Source organism: Podarcis bocagei (genome assembly GCF_964188305.1).
Source record: "Podarcis bocagei genome assembly, chromosome: 9".
In the NCBI taxonomy this organism is placed as follows: Eukaryota; Metazoa; Chordata; class Lepidosauria; order Squamata; family Lacertidae; genus Podarcis; species Podarcis bocagei.
Genome location: NC_138134.1, coordinates 37,996,931 through 38,014,332, shown reverse-complemented (window position 1 = coordinate 38,014,332; position 17,402 = coordinate 37,996,931). Strand labels below are relative to the sequence as shown.

General features: G+C 42.5%; 1 long non-coding RNA gene across 1 annotated transcript in view; it reads right to left on the bottom strand.

Annotated features, from left to right (window-relative positions):
- LOC308595199 overlaps positions 1-16,515 on the bottom strand; it is a 37,957-nt gene extending 21,442 nt beyond the window's left edge. The window contains exons 1-2 of the long non-coding RNA XR_014011903.1: positions 16,212-16,515; positions 1,575-1,798 (exon numbers count right to left, since the gene is read on the bottom strand). This is a non-coding gene — a long non-coding RNA (uncharacterized lncRNA). The remainder of the gene's footprint in view (positions 1-1,574; positions 1,799-16,211) is intronic.
- Positions 16,516-17,402: the final 887 nt, after the last annotated feature.

Below are 17,402 nucleotides of genomic sequence, written 5' to 3'. Positions count from 1 at the left end.
CTGAAAAACCTTATGGCTGGCCAACTGGAATCCTGAACGGGACCACTCATCACTGCAACATTTTATTGTTATATTTAACATTCCTTTTCACAGAATCAGAAAATAATCGAAATTACATTTGCCTTCTTTCTGATGTGTGTCTGAATTGGAAGAAACACCTATTACAATTTGATGCCATCAGCTTAAATTGTATCAGAAATTTAACTAACTTTACCTTCGGGGCTCAACTTATGTAGCGTTCATGCTCCTGCTATAAGAAAATGCTTTGGCATTGCTGGACCAAATAGGAATCTAGATTTCAGATAGAAATCGAGTTTGAGAACAATTGCTGGCTGCATTTAGCTACTCATAAAGCTACCACCTACAAATGATGAGTCACTGAGTGGCTTCTAAGCTGCTTTTGAAATAGCTAAAAAATAATAAAGCAAATGTACTGAGGGATTTGTTTTATACTCTTTTCCTGAACAAAAACTGGTGCAAATTATGCGATTCTGTTTGTACCAAAAGACACTTGTTCATTGACACTGATTATGTTTGGAGGCCAGAACTGCTAGCCTTTTCTGATGTGTTTCAGGTCCCAAATTATTTCCCACCCCACTTCAACCAATATAGCACAATTTAGTCTCATTTTCTGCACGTCAATGGCTGTAGCACACCACGTGATGCAGCTTCTCCACATACTGCATGTATCCTATTCTTCATGTGTACAAGAGGTCTACATCAACTGCCTCCCAGACAACAATGTGTTTCCAAGGTCACTAGCCCATCTGAGCCCTTTGCCATAGCATCTGGCTGTACTTGCTCTTTTTAAAGCTACTCTGTGGTCTTTGCTTCTTCTCATGTGCCTACATAATCTAATTTAAACCTGTGTGCTTCTTCTTTCTCCTACTCCAGAGGCTAGGACCCAAACCAATGCATTCAAGTTGCAAGAAAGAAGATTCTGACTAAACATCAGGAAGAACTTTCTCTCAATAAAAGCTGCTTGGCAGTGGAACAGACTCCCACAAGAGGTGGTTGACTCTCTTTCCTTGGAGGTTTTTAAGCAGAGGTTGGATGGCCATCTGTCATGTATGATCTAGTTGAGATTCCTGCATTGCAAGGGATTGGCCTAGATGATCCCTCAGGGTCCCTTCCAACTCTATAATTCGATGATTCTATAAATGGACACCCACACTTAATTTTCTCTCTATCTTCCTTAGCCAACAGCATCCTTTGAAATCAGAACTGCTGGTCAAGAAGGACAGTTTACTGACACGCTTTTTCATATTATCTCACCCACTCTTCTCTTTTTTATTCTAGGCCTCTTTGTAGAAAGGTGTTTAACATTCACTCTAGACTAACAAGCTTTGATTTGCTGGTGCCTCTTCCCTCCCGCTTGCCTTCTGTCCTTGAAGCTTCTCAAATTTCCCTTCTCTGGAAACTTCTATCTGTAAATAAGGCTGGTAACCTAGCAACAGCAAGTGAATAATACATCCTCCCTGCCGAGTAACACTGATGCATAATCAAATCACCCCTTTCTATTATTTGAAGCAATAACATTCTCTTTAAGCTTCCCTGTGCACATTTATGCATACCTTCTCAACAGGAAGGGTCGAAACGGGCATCCATTGTGTGTTCTAGGGCAGCTTTCCCAAAAGTTTTGAATGAGTTATATAAGCCAGCGCAGCTCACGAGCAGGCAGGTCTTCAAAGCACTTCAGTCCCAGAGCTTTCAGGATGCCTCTTGGATTCCCCTTTGCTTCGGAATATGCCTTTCTTGTTTAGCACTAGTACAGCATGTATCCCCAAGAGAACTATCGCTGTGTCCAATTGAATAAGAGAAAGCAGAGATCAAGGCATTGGAAAGCTATCATTCTTATTGTTGAAGACCACATATCTACATGTAAAATGGTTACCAACATGCAACCCATATATAATTTCCAGATGGATGTGTCAAACGGCTAATGAGGCACAATGTCATATGGGTTGCTTATAGACTATTGCTGTTTTGCAGGAAGGATTCGAGCGTATACCGTAAAGGTTTGCACAGTTGAAGTGGATTTATATTCTGTCACCCTAGAACAATAAACCCATTTTAAAAACAGCTTTGATAGGGATATACACTAAAATATAGCTAACATAAAGACATATAAATAACACCCCATAAGCAAATCAGAATAAATGCTCATTGCCCTATCACCAACCTACAAAACAAATCAAAACAAATGCTCATTAACCTAACCTTAAGCTTTCTGCAAGCAAATCAAGATGGATAGGATAAATAGGTCAATTCTGGTTCCTCTCAGTTTCTCATTTTTTCCAACCATGCCTTTCAAAATCAGTTTGCGATTTTGTTTTCTAAAAGTCCTCGTGAAAATTCATCAGAATTGGTGTACACATTCCTCCTGCTACACACATTTTTATATGCAATTGTGCCTAATATATACATCTTCGGAATGCCATTTCCCCTAAGATAAGGCATGTTTGTGTGTTCATCTCACTAATATAAGCATTCATATTTAGGCTTTAGTATGTACATTTCTGTACACATTACTTGTCTGGAGAACTGCACTGAACTGCAAAAATTAGATAAGAGTGGCTGTGTTTCAGTTTGCATATTGTTTCAGTAATGATCTAAGTTTAGCATCACATTTCTCCCCATGCCTAAATTTGCTCTCTCACGTGGTTCTGCTTGTTTTATAAAGTTAGAAGGGGGCAAACAGAGCACTAAAGGCTGCTTCCATGGCACAGTCATGTGTAAACCCAAGACACCAATAGGGTGCCTTTTCTTGAATCCTTATAGGATGGATGTGGAGTGGGTGTTTGGGGGAGGAGCAGGGGAAAGGAGCAGAAGAAAACAGAGCAGGTTGTGAACAATTACAGCTTGAATCATCATTTGTGAGGCGGACTTCATACAGGCCAACAAAGGCCAGCTACCAGAATTTTTAGAGAAGCGGCATAGCTCAGTGGTAGAGCAACTCCTTTACTTCTAATGCTTTTTGCCCTTGTATATTAAAATACTCAGAAATGGCTTTCTGTAGCACCAAAAAGAAATGACAACTTGAATCCTTATACTAAGGGAATTTCCCCTACACAATCCTTCACAGAGCTTTCATTCCCCAGTCTACCCTACATTCTTACGCTTTCATTCCTATGTGGATTTTTTGTGGTCAGAGAACTTCAGTATGACAACGGATGCCTTTCACACACTCTACAAAATTATACAGTTTCTCTCTTGTGTCTACGCTTTTATGTTCTGTAAGCAGTGAACTATGACTGAAGCTTTTCCCAAGGCCTGGGCGGGTTCTCTGATGCATTATCAAATGTGTTTTCTTTCTGAAACTTTTGCCATAATTAGAGCATTTATATAAGGGCTGTTCATGGACCCTGTGATCTGCCCTGTGGCCCCAAGACGTGGCCCAAGGATTGGGCTGATGTGCCCTGTGCCACCCAGCAAGCCCCTTATCCAGCTGGATTTATCCCTGCAGCATTTCAGGGGAGGGGCTAAGGGTTTTTTAAGAGTTGTTGTTTTTTTAAGCTGAGTTTAACATACAGTTAAAATTAGGTTTAAAAATATGGACAGGAGGGGGTTTTAAGCCAGGGGATCAGATCCTGCACCTTGCTGCTCCTTCATGAGCTGCTTCCTTGTACACAAAAGAAGCCGCTTTCAAGGGAGAAGTGACTGGCACTGCTCATGATCGGATCACCCTGCTTAACACCTGTTACACTGGAGAATCTAATACTGTACTGCCTGGTGTTGATTCAAGGGGCAGAGAGGAGGAGAGGCCTTGCTGGGAAAGTCACCTCCCACCTTTTCCCATGAAGATGCAGCCTGTTAAGTTGTGGGTGAACATATCAGACAACACAGCGATTCTTCAAACAGCTCTTGTTTATTCACAGACCAGAACAGAACTGAACTGAAGGGTTCAGCCAGCCTGCTTATATAGAGCTCCACTACAACACAACTGTAACACTTTCCGTAACTATCCAATCACTGAACTTCACTTTCAATCCTTTATTTGCATATGTGGACCTGAGTGAAAACTATCTACAGTATCCCCCTGCTGGCCCAGGGTGAGAACTTCAGTACATAACACAGCCACGCTTTTTCCCAGTTTCTCCTAATTGCTGGCAGCCCAGGATGGCACTGGGCCACTCAATCCATCCGAGGTTGTGTCAACACAACTTGAAGGACACCTAGATCCCACCAAATGGCCCTGATTTGTCTTGGGATTCAGTTCTCAACTGAATCCAGTGCAAAGCTCTAGTTTATAGAGTTCTTCTCATGTATGGATTATTTTGCATAATATGGTTTGCATCTACAGCTGCGTTGCTCCTACCATGTAACTGTGAGTAATCACCCAGAATGCCTCTATATGTTTTCCTGTTGCCATATAGATAATATAATGAAGAGTATAGAGATGTCTCCCAAATGTTTTGTATGCAGAAGCATCCCGGAAGTGTGCTGATATTATGCAGTAGTATCAGGAGAAGAGAAAATGTTATTATATTTATTATGCTAATCATATGGAGGTAACCCAGTCATGTGTGTGTGTATATCCCTTCTGGGTTCCACTGATGTAAACAGGACAGGGCAGCTTGTGAAACTAGTTTGACTTTAAAGTGCATCAGTTGGCTGCATTGCATCCTTATAAATTTTTTGAAAGTCCTTAAATGTATGTATAGCTTTTAAAAGGGACAATAGCTTTGGTTATTGTTCTCAAACTGAACTTTCCTATTGAAGTATCACCCTGAGTTACGATAAATCAGGATCTGGTTTTCATTTGCAAACAATAGGTATCTACTTCATACAAAGAACTATTTGCTGAGCTTTTTAGAGTCCCCTTTATTGACCATGAAAAATAATGTTGGTTTTCCTTGCCTTCCTTCAGAACTAAGGGCTCTTCCACACTTCCATTTGTCCCATACCTAGAAATCACAGGTCAGAGCAGTTTTCCACTTGACACATGCTTTCTAGGCAGAAGTCCAAGTGGTTTTCTCCTTGCCCTGATTCTTTCACAGGGAAAAGACTGGGGAAGTACATGAGAGCAAAAATGATAGGAAGCCCATAGGGCAAGCAGAAGACCTTGCACAAATCATACACCTTGGTTGGACCACCAGTAAATAAATGGTATGTTTGGTTCTTATATTCGCATTTCTCTCTGTGTGTTACACAGACACACACACACACACACACACACACACACACACACACACAAATCGACTCTCCATACTTGTATCTGATTCCCTGGCAAAACATCACATTTCATTTGGATGAGTTATTTAACAAGTCTGAGCACATTCCATGCACACTGGTTCAATTTATTTTGTTTCCTCTCCTGGATTATTGCCAGTCACAGTGCATATTAGTAGGTAGCTGCTAATTCCAGGCCAGAGAAGTGGAGCATGGATCTTTGCCACCAGTAACCACATTATATTTTGTTATCCTTTATTAAACAAACCTTTATACTAGGCAAAAGCACAGCATGCCAAATATAACAAGCCAAGAGCCAAGAGGGGCATCTTAGGCAGTATCTACACAGTAACGTCTTACCTGCTTTTCTAAGCCTGTGCCTGAAGTGCACCTGAAATTGTGTGGGTCACAGTTTCTTCCTCGGCCATCATTACTTTGCCAATGAAATGAATTGCACAGGCCTGCTAAGCCCATGATCCCTCTGTCAGCAGTGCCGATTTATGCATGAGATCATTGCAGGCAGAACACAGAGACTATGCAATATGCAGTGATCCATATTACCTGCAGGAGCATATTTGCGAACTCAGATTGCCAGATGATCCCATGTAGTTATGTGGATTGTTCTAATCTGCAGGCTACATTCCAGTGCCCTTGAGCATTTCCTCTTGACAAAAGTGGAAGTGCTCCTGCTTCTCTGGAATAATAGGCGATTCAGTCCCCCTGGTAGCTGTCCCTTCATGCAGGACTGTGTTGTTTTATGCTTTACAAAGCAACGCGGCCAACAGCCATCTCTAAAGAGCTGGTCCTCTTGTGAGAACACACATCATGGATAAGTGGATCATATTGGAGGGAGATGCTAATTTGAAGTGAGAACTATGACAGGAAAGCCATAGCAATGGCAGCTCCTTGCCATTGACAAGAGCATCTTCAGGCTTTGAAATCACTCAGACTAAGAAGGAAAAGAGAGGGAGCTGAGAAGCCAAGGAATAATGAGGAGAGTGGACGGTTCAACACAAATTCTGGGTTGGGGCTTGTGGTATAAGGAGGGCTCTGGGGTTGCCTTGAAGCACAGGCAGGGCCGGATTTAGGTTGGATGAGGCCCTAAGCTACTGAAGGTAATATGTGGTATTTTAGAGAGCAGGCTAGCGGGGGGGGGGGGCATTACTTATATCATAGGAGCCTACACAACACAAAACACTGTTGCTGTATGTAGGTTTTATTGTATTTGTTTTTTATCTTGTATTTTGGAAATGTACATCCAGGTGTCTTTTTCCTTTAAATTTTTTTTGGGGGGGGGGCCAAGAGGGTGGGGCCCTAAGCTATAGCTTGTTTAGCTTATATGTAAATCTGGCACTGAGCACAGGGGTAGGAACTTGGGACAGAAAACTAAAATGGCAAAACCAAACTAAGTACAAGGCATAAGGTAGCCCTGCAAAAGGTGGTGCAAGATATACTCTTTGTGGCATAGAAGATGCAGCCATGATTGTTTGATCGGGAGAATGACATTCAGTCACCCATTCACTCATCTCAGAGTCTAGGCTCACTCTTGCTTTTAAACAGAGTATTATGAACCAACAGGAAGGAAAAGAGCAAAGCACCGGTCATGTTGCATAAGGAATGATGGAAGTCTTAAACTCAGTTCAGAAGAGAGAAAACAATTAAAAAAAACCTGCTGAGACTGAAGAGGAAGAAGACAAGGAAAAGCTGCAACGTGCTCCATTATTTGTTATAGGCATAGAAAAGCAAGGTCACAAAAATACATATTACACTGTGTAAAACTCCTTTTCGTCAACACCATTTAATTCAAGGGTTAATTCTTTGGTGTAACTAGGCCTAGAAATCACCCTCCCTATGCCAAGGTCCAGAAGCATTTGTTTTGAACAGTAAATTTCACAGGGTGGCCATTTTCCTGTCTTCATTCTCCATCTTTAGGTTTCATTTAAAGGGGGGCAAGAGCAGGGGGTGTCATTTGGACATCTGCTTTGTGCAAAGAAGTGTGTAAGACTGATAGTGTTTTCAGTTTGACCTGCTAACTTCATTATTTAGACTGAGCGATGTCCCAAGACTAGGTAAGATTTTAAAGGTGTGTTATAGATTTTCTCATAAAGGAAAAAAGCCTTAGGAGAGAAGATACGGGGGGAGGCAGAAATACAATGGAATCTGATTGTGCTTTCAAAAAAAAATAAATCAAAACATTGCACAGGCTAAAGAAAGATAGGTATAAATTGGGTCCCTCATCATGGACACAGAGACGGAGAAACATGCTGTGACTATAAATCTAAGCTGCAGCCTCCCATTCTCAGCTCTCAGTGGTAAGGTGGGTGGAACTTAGCAGGTGTTTACTTCAATAACATCCTCCCCCAAGCCTGTTTCTGTGTGGGTTTGTTTTTTGGGTTTTTTGCATAGAAGGAAAAGCGTTCAAATAAAATGAAAACGCTTGACAAAAAGAAATTGTATGAATTCCAATTTGAAAAGAAGCCAGAATGCTTTCATAGTTACTCACACCTACGCAAGCTACGTAAAAGCTTTAAAATGGAAGCTGAAACATTGCTTAAAATGAATGGTGATGAATTGCCCTTGTTTGTTAATGGGGCGCACCCCCCCCCCAAATTTTATTATGCCAAATATTTGCTATTTTCTGGGATGTTTTCTCGGCGCTGTCATTCTTCAGTGCTGCATCGCCCTCTAGTGGTTGCAGCTACGGGCTGTGGCTTCCATTATCCATGAACATTGAGAGAAAAGACACCATTTTGCACTGCGAAGAAATACGGCATGGAAACGCAAAGACCTTCACAACAATTTGTTGTGCTTCCACCAAAACCTTTTCATCTGGATTGAAGAGTGCCAAATCTTCTGGTTTCCTTGCAACAAAGAAATCAAGGACGGGGCATGAGAAAATGTGTTACAGACCTCTTTGAAACAAGGCCACTATCAGTTTGATGAAACTTTTCCACATTATCTCAACAGAATTGACATCAGGCAATTAAAAGTCTACCCAAGGAGCAATCATTACTAGACACTTCATTCAGTTCACTAGGAATTACTTCTGAGTAGACATTGCTAGGATTGTGACCTACCAATGAAAAGTCTTAACCTACAAGGAAGAAAAACTTAATTAGCATTGCCAAGAATCTTTGGTGAATGGCACTTACAACCAAATATTACTGGTGCAGTTTGACCATTATGCTCCATTAAGTGATTGTATAGGACCACCATTTTAATTCCACTTCGAGCTAATTGTGGGAATGCAGTGCCTCAAAAGAGCTCCAGGGTGAAAACAGCTTCAGAAACCAGAACATGTGGAGTTGCCAAACTAGGCCAGCGTGAAATATGGGACATAACAGTGAGAAAAGGAACTATGCTGCATAAAAAAGCTATATATGGGTGGTTCTAGATAAGGGCTTAGTGTTTCATACAGGTAATTAACAGTGCTTTTTTCAAGGGGTACTCAAGGGTACGCAGTACTGGCACCATTTTGTGGTTGTTAAAAAGTGTGGCACTTACAGTAACAAATTCATGGTGAGTGCTGGAACCTATTTTTCAAGGGGGGGGGGGGAAGCACCGGTAATTTAGATGTTCCAAATAGATGTGTGAACACTGCAAAACACTTGCTTTCCTGAGCAGCACCAATTGCACAATAAACATCCATCTGGAAGCACCCTATCTACAAGTCCCACTCTGACTTCTGTGCTGCTGTCAAAACCACCATTCCCTATTTTCTTCTCTAATCCAGATGCTCACATTACATGGCCCTTGTCATACATTCCCAAATGAATGTGGGAAGAAGAGGGTTGACATGGATGTGCCACATTATCAAATATCAATGCACCCATCAGTCACACCACTGCCAATTACACATTTAGCAGAAATGTGAAGAGACCCTGCACAGAGCTCCTCTGTGCAATCAGCAACCAGTGGCAGACCTTGGGGTCTCAAATTTCAGCAGCACCCTGTGTGACGTCCAAATTCTGTGCCCCCTGTCATTCTAAAGCATGGGTAGGCAAACTAAGGCCCGGGGGCTGGATGCAGCCCAATCGCCTTCGAAATCCGGCCCGTGGATGGTCCAGGAATCAGCATGCTTTTACATGAGTAGAATGTGTCCTTTTATTTAAAATGCATCTCTGGGTTATTTGTGGGGCATAGGAATTTGTTCATTCCTCCCCCCACCCCCGAAATATAGTCTGGCCCCCCACAAGATCTGAGGGACAGTGGACCGGTCCCCTGCATGAAAAAGTTTGCTGACCCCTGTTCCCAAGCATAGTTGTGGGGTCGCCTGTGTCATCCCCCAAGGTTCCATGCTCTGTGCAGCTGAACTGGTCATGCTCCCTTAAATCTGCCTCTGCAGCAACCCTGATCAATCCCAATGGAGGTCTCAGCATGTACATCTGTATACATGTATCATCACACTTCTGCCAAGCACACAGCCAATGGATGGGTTGCTCAGGGTCCTCATTGTCATGCAGGAATGCATGCCAGCATGCAGGAAGTGTAGCTAGCAGTTGTGATCTAACTCCCTACTCAGATGTTCTTTGAATGCTTCAGGCTCATCATGATGCAGGAACAGAAAGTAAAGGGGAAAGTCCTTTTAATAAGATGCAGAACAGGAAATGGGGTACTTCAATAGCCTGGGTTGATATCATTCATGTAGAGAGAAAGAAATGTGCTGAGAACACCACGGGAGATGATGGCTTTATCGTTCCATATTCAGTGCTCTTCAGGCTAGTCTCCATTTCCACTCATGGCTCCTCAGGTGCCCACTGAAATCAATTGGACTTTAAAAATACTTAACTTTGCCAGCATTGCATCTGATGTTCAGGCAGCATAGTGTCTGATTATTATTATTTTTAAAGCCTATTTTTCTTCCACACAGCTGCTTTCATCCAGGGAAGCAGGGCATTATTCAGCACCTGCAAAATAGGGCAGTGTTAGTCACTACATTTTCAAATCTGTTCCATTTTCAAATGGGTCAAAAGAAGAAGACGACTTCCGAAACAATACAGATGCACAGACCTGCTTGGTAAACGGGATTAGGATGGGAGCAGAAATACCCCTCTGCCAGCAGAGAGACATTCCACTGGAGTGAAGGCACCTCTGGACCAGTCCAGCTGCAAACAGATCCACAGGCATAAATCTCCTGTTGGTAGTAGCTCCCCAAATATTAGTGCTGCTGCAGGACAAGGGCATAGGTGGCCTAGGATCTGCTGGATCCAAAGCTCTTCAGGTACAGCAACCTAGATCTCCCCTTGCACCCAAAACCAACACTAAGGAAATAAAAAAGATGAGGAAAACAACCCCAGTTCTTAACCCATCTAGCATGAGCCTGTTGGGCTTTGAAAGTAGGAGAATCACCTGCCACTTCACTCTGCCCCCCTAACTCCATCGGACTGCTCTGTTACTCAGAATGCACCAGAACCTATGCTAAACTTCTTATGCTACAGGACTATTAAAGGTGCAGGAGGCAGTGTTCAAAACTCCCATTGTTCTAGGCACATTTTGCGACAATAATTTCATTAGCGCAGGCAGTTTCTGAGTTCTGGGCACACTACTGCACCTGAGATTTCAGGTTAAACCTGCAGAGTGGAAGGAAAGGAGGGCCTTTTTCTGCCTCCCCACTTCCAGCTACTCTCTGAAGACTGGAGAAGAGACCCTCTGAAGAATACTAGGGGGGTGGGCAGGGAAAGGACCAGACCATGTGAAAAATGAACATAATATTTTAGCTGCAGTTCATTCATTTTCAGCTTTGTATTCTTGTTATTAAAAAAAAGTGTGCCTAGACATTCCGTTATTGTGCCTATAACCTAGGTTTAAGGAGCTGTTTAGCTCCTAGCTTTCATATCCCAGTCTCTACCACTGGCAGGAGCATCTCTAGAGATGCTGCGTCACATGATAGAACTGCAAGATGGATCTGTGCACAGCCATGTTTTAATCTAAAACATCATTCCTTCTACATTCCTAGTCTGCTGTGTGTGTGTGTGTGTGTGTGTGAGAGAGAGAGAGAGAGAGAGAGAGAGAGAGAGAGAGAGAGATTTTTTAGTTCACCCCCATTGCAAGGGATCAAGAAGGCAGCTAACAACTTAAAACAGCATGTTGATGGTGTTGTTGCCATATTTGTTTCTGCATTTTAAATAACTGTATGAGTCGTAGAAATGTTTCAGATGTTGCCACTTTTCCCAGCATTGAGGTGCTTCGAAGAGGAAAGTGTCATCTCTTGCATGCATGCCTGTTTTGCAGCTGCCAGGGGAGGTTAATATCAAAATGAGGTTAAAACCTGAAATCGATACAATATCCACCTAAAAACCAGCCCATGCAGCACAAAATAATTCTAGAAACATTGTATAAGCCCCCACTAGAAATCTTTAGTATCCAGGACTAAACATGGTTTTAAATGGTCTGGGAAAATAAAAACCAGAAAGTCTTTAATGAAAACAAAGGCATTAGCATGCACACCAGCAGGCAAGCCTTACTGGAAAGGAGATTCCATTATTGGGGTGCCTGCACCAAAAATGTCTCCTCCTTAGTTCATAGAACAGCAGCAGCTTTGAAAGCCTCACACCATCCTGCAATTAAGCCAACTGGAAAAACAAACTCTTCCTCGACTTCAAAAAGCCGTATGGTAAAGGTCCTCTAGGTCTGTTTTTTAATGAGTCTCTCTTTCACCACTGACAGCATCTTCCATAAGTATCTGTCTATTTGCTTTTATACTAAGATGCATAGGTACGTAGGTATGTAGGTACAATTACATAAAAGGTAAAGGGAGCCCTGACCATTAGGTCCAGTCGTGACCGATTCTGGGGTTGCACGCTCATCTCGCTCTTTGGCCGAGGGAGCCGGCGTTTGTCCGCAGACAGTTTTTCCGGATCATGTGGCCAGCATGACTAAGCCGCTTCTGGTGAACCAGAGCAGCACACGGAAACGCTGTTTACCTTCCCGCCGGAGCGGTCCCTATTTATCTACTTGCACTCTGACGTGCTTTCGAACTGCTAGGTTGGCAGGAGCAGGGACTGAGCAACGGGAGCTCACCTCGTCATAGGGATTCGAACCGCCGACCTTCTGATCGGCAAGTCCTAGGCTCTGTGGTTTAACCCACAGCGCCCGTCTGTGCAACTGGTAGAAGCAACTAACCAATATTTGCAACACTAGATGGCAGCAAACTTCATAGAAGGTAGACCGAGATATATGGCCTAAATTAAAATTTCTTTCAGCTGTGGTGTCTCTATGGGACTTCCACAGCTCAGCTGTTGTAGATTTCCTGCCAAGCAGAGCCGATACTTTTCCAATTCTGCACTTAGGGAGCTGCAAATTAAAGATTTGCCAATCATGTTGAGGAAAATGAGTGTTACTTTATTTCCTGTAATAATTATTAAACGACATGCACTAATATCATACAGCCACGGTTACAGTAAAGGGCTTCAGACTACAATCTTAAACATGCTTACTAGAGAATTATTTCCAAGTAAACATGTGTTGGACTGTACTGGAAGCGAGACTGGTACACTGACATTTATGGCACAGAAGTAACTAGACCCTATTAAATCACATTGTAAGTGATGCACTGCAAAGAATCCATTATTCACATGATGTGAAAAACCAGGACTTCTGTTAAGCACTATATAGCAACCTAATTTTATAATACAATGTATTTTATGCATAACCCCACCCAATACATTTTCCCCAGTCATCACAAAGCATATACCCAAGCATCTCTGCATGTAATCTTCCCCATAAAAATAATGTTTATATTTTTACTAAAGCGGAACTTTTATTTCAAGCTGTCATCCTCCTGTGTAGCAATGAAGCAGAAGTGAACCAAGAGTGGAAAAGCCAGATGCTTCCCTAAAGATTTGTATCTTTTAAATGTAGGTAATAATTTAGAACGTCTGTTCTGCACTCCTTTCATTGCTTCATTTCTTACACAGTTTGAACATGCTGGGTTCATTTATCAAAGGACTTGTTTTCATGTGTGCAACAGCAGAGATGACCAGTCATGAAAGTTGGTCAGGCTTCTAGATCCCAAACCCAGTAATTTTTAAGGGGAACAGTAATGTTTTTAATTTACTTCACAGAGCTTTTTCTTCTTCTTTTTTTTAGGGCAAAGACAGTTACAAAACCGGCTTGAGAATCGTTATGTAAGAAGCCACCAGACTCCACAAGTAGAGGAATAACGCAGCTGGAAAGATCTTCTGACCACTTCAGAGCATTATGCAGTCCCAGCAGATGCAAAGCCAATCAGTTGACTCCACCATCATGGACTGAATTAGATTCTTGGCAAGCCACCACAAACCATGCTAAGGCTACATTCCTCTTTACACTTACCTGGGAGTAAGCCCTACTGATTGGTGTTATAGATTTATAACCCCCCCCCCTAAACCTTATAAATTAATAAATGCTAGGATCTGGGTTATTTGTGATATGAAGGAAGAATGCAAGTTGCAAAGGAATTCTTGGTCTAGCTTATGCAAAACAACCTGGCTGAGCTACGGCTATCAAAAGAACAATAGAGGAACACGAACAATATAAGTGAACTCCTTCCATCTTGCCCCAGGTGTGAACAGAGACTGGAGATTTGGAAGGTTGCCAAGGTAACTGCTGCGGGGGGAGGATTGCTGGAAGAAGAGCTGAGATCCATCTTGGGCAGGCTGGCAGAAGGTTGCCTGTGCTGCTGTGGGCACCAGCACCTCTGGAAAGGACTATGCTGTAAAATCCAGACTCCCTCCATGCAGACTGCAGTTGTAAAAGCCACAACAGTCTCTGCAGTCTCTTCCATTCTCCAAAGGGACACAGACCCTGTGTGGGTGCCTGGGACCCCACGGGCTTTTGCCACCACTCTGCTGAAAGAGGGGCAGGCACCCAGACTTTTGTAACAATATTTAGTTATGAGTAAACATGCACGGGAGGGGGGTGGATAAACAGTAGTTTTCCTGAAAGTTGGAATTGGCACATTGTTCCTGGTAATCATGAAGACTAGGTCCAGTTAAGCAGAGACTAACAGAGGCTGCTTTATCTCTCCTAACACCAGAAACTAACCTTGTGAGTGAAGAAATTTACACATAGGAAAGAGAACTTGTGGCCTTCCAGATTGGAGTCTGGCTCCCAACAGCCCCAGACAATATCGTCAGTGGGTCACAGGGGCGTAGCGAGCTGCTCCAGCACCGGGAGTGGCGGGGGCAGGGCGATCCACCCATGGGGGCACTGCAGCAATCTGCCCAGGGGGCTGCCATGGTGAGCTGCCCATGGACTCCACCTGGCGGACACAAGCCCCATGCCGCCATTTGGGGCAGCGTGGGGCCCCAAGCCACCGCGTCACTCCCAGTTGAGGTGCATGGCTTGGGCACGCTGCAGGCCAGGCCCCATGGTAAGTTCTGTCCCCTGCAGTATGCCGTTTTGTCACCCCCTGGTGGGTCAGAGTGATGGGAGCTGGAGCCCCACAATAGCTAGAGAGCCACAGGTCTTCCACCCCTGATTTACACAGTAGCCAGGATTGGTTCTAAGGAGGAGGAAGAGTTTAACCTCACATGCAGCCATCCCTCCTTGCCATCTACACTCACTGCAGGCTCCTGTGCAACCTCTCTTCATGGAAGATGGAGGCGACTGAAAGAGCAGAGAAATTCATGTAGTGTGTATAAATGGCTTTGCAGTTTCAGCACAAAATGTCCAGGAGAAAATCTGCCAGCTTTTTAATGCTCAATCTCTGCCCCCAAACACCTTAGGGTGCTTCCAGACTGTAGCTGTTTTCAGGATGTATTCAGTCACAGACTAGCAAATTCAGGTTGCACAGTGAAAGCTGATTTGGAGCTCTTGCCAACAAACTTACTTTCCTGAGATTGGACTTTTTGCAATAAGAAAAGTGAGATGGAAATGCACTGAAAAATGGGTCAACACTTGCTTTGCAGCAGCATCTATCCTCCCCAGAAAAATAATTAGAATGAATACTCATTAAACAGTCATCACTACTGGACCAAGTTCAAGGTGCTGTTAGTATTAGTATTATTATAGATTTATTTCTACCCCACCTTTTTCCCTGACAGGGACTCAAGGAGTCTTATTAGCTGTCTTGGGTTGCCATTTAGGATCAAAGGGGGATATAATATTTCAATAAATAAAACATACTTTTAAAAAAATAAAACCATAGATGTTCTTCCAGTCCATTTTGTCCTGTATTAGTGTGCAGTTAGATTGCCTAATTCTAAAAAGAAGCCTAAAAAGAAGACAGATTTGAAGTGAGGAATCGTCCAATGGTTGTTAGTGAGGAAAAGTGAGACAGACCCAGCACAAACTATCTGCTTTAGACCTGGACATCTGGAAAGTCTACTTCAGTGTGAGGACAAAATGGGGCTTCAAAGATGTGTTTCTGGATAAATAAATCCCAATGTCCCATAGCAGAAATTTGCACACAGGAAGCCATTCATGGCAAAGAGTGGACCCAGATGTTCCGTCAAAAAAAAAAAAAAAATGTTGACAAGCTCCAGCAGAAAACTAGAACAGGGGATGTGGCAACAGTAAGTACATAATGGAGATTGAAATACCGCACCTATAGTGGCTAGGTTTTTGTAGTTTTTGTCTACTAATGTTTTCCTATCCTCAATATTAACCCTAAAGTGTTATGAATAAGAAACCATGTACATTTTTAATGTTAAAGCCCTCTTTCAACTTATTAATATTTCTTCAGCAAAATTAATGAAGTTAAATGCAGTACTGTATGCAGCTGCTTATGCGCTGGCTATTTTAGGAAACCTGGAGTGTATATGCATATAGTATTATCAGGTGATGATAATAATAATAATAATAATAATAATAATAATAATAATAATAATAATAATAATAATGATGTATATCATACGGGAGAATCGTATTTTTAGCATAACTCATTTCTTGCTAAGATTAAGAACCAAGATGGAAATCTTAAAAATCTGTGTGGATAAGCCTGGCCTCATGATTTTCAAAGAATCCATCCCTTGCTGCTAATGAAAATTCCCTGTCCTACCACTGCCATACCTCTGATGCTGAGAGAACATGGAGCATAACTTCTGTAGATAACTTACGTGTATGGGAGGTTCAGACAGCTGAAGCTTTCTTGAGATAATTTCTTGAGATAATTTCCAAGGTGCTATGATGACACACAGGCAGGCAAAGCTGATCAGTACAAATAAATAAAGAAGCAGAATTGGTAGTCTTCCTTCCCATTTGCCCACAATTTCTGTCAGCTGAGAAAACACTCATGACCCATCTCTAGAAACTTGTCTCAGATGCATGAGACAGCCAGATTGAATGAAGGCCTTTTTGTGCTTCCTTTGATTCATAATATTTTGCTCATTGGTGGCAGGAGAATCTCAGCAGCATCTTCTTCCTGACAGGTTTAAATAATCAGATTGTAGAGTTGGAAAGGACCGTGAGGGTCATCTGCCTGAAATGCAGGAATCTCAACTAAAGCATCTATGACAGATGGCCATCCAGCCTCTGCTTACAAACCTCCAAGGAAGGAGAGTCCACAATCTCCCAAGAACTATCATCAGAAAGTTCTTCCTGGTGTTTAGTTTGAATCTCCTTTCTTGTAACTTGAAGTAGAGCAGGAGAAAACAAGCTTGCTCCATTTTCCATGGGACAGTCCTTTAGATATTTGAAGATGGCTCTCATATCTCCTGTCTCCTCTTTTCTAGGCATGTAACATTAAACCATTGTTAAAAATAATATGTGGTTTAATTCAAATGAGTAGTGTGATAGTGCATGCTGCTATAAAGTGTTTGCTTTGCTCTTCCCATACTTCCCTCAGCCAGACTTGAGGAAACAAACTGGCTTAGCATTATATGTGAGCTACTACTTGTGGTTTGTTTCTTCCTCATGGGGTAATGGGACGAGCAGGGAGAAAGCCAGCTTTAAAGCAATGTGCACTGACACACTTTTCATTGATATTAAACCATAGTTTATTTATAACTGTTGTTCAACATTACATGCAAACTGGGGAATAGCTGATATTTTTCCCCGAAGGTTTTGCATTTAGCAGAAGCAGGGCAAGCACTGGTTGTTATATCTCTGTTAAAGACACAGGAACCCTTCCAGAAAAAATAAATGGCAACCCTAACAGCTTCCATCCTTCAGTTGCAAGCTCCTTTCTTCCTTAGCCATGCTTCTGACAATTAAGTCTTTTTTCTCTCTTGTCATGCTAGTTTTGCATACACAGGGAGATTTTGAAGCTGGAGTCCTTTCAAACAAGCTATCCCTTGTGTCTGAAATGG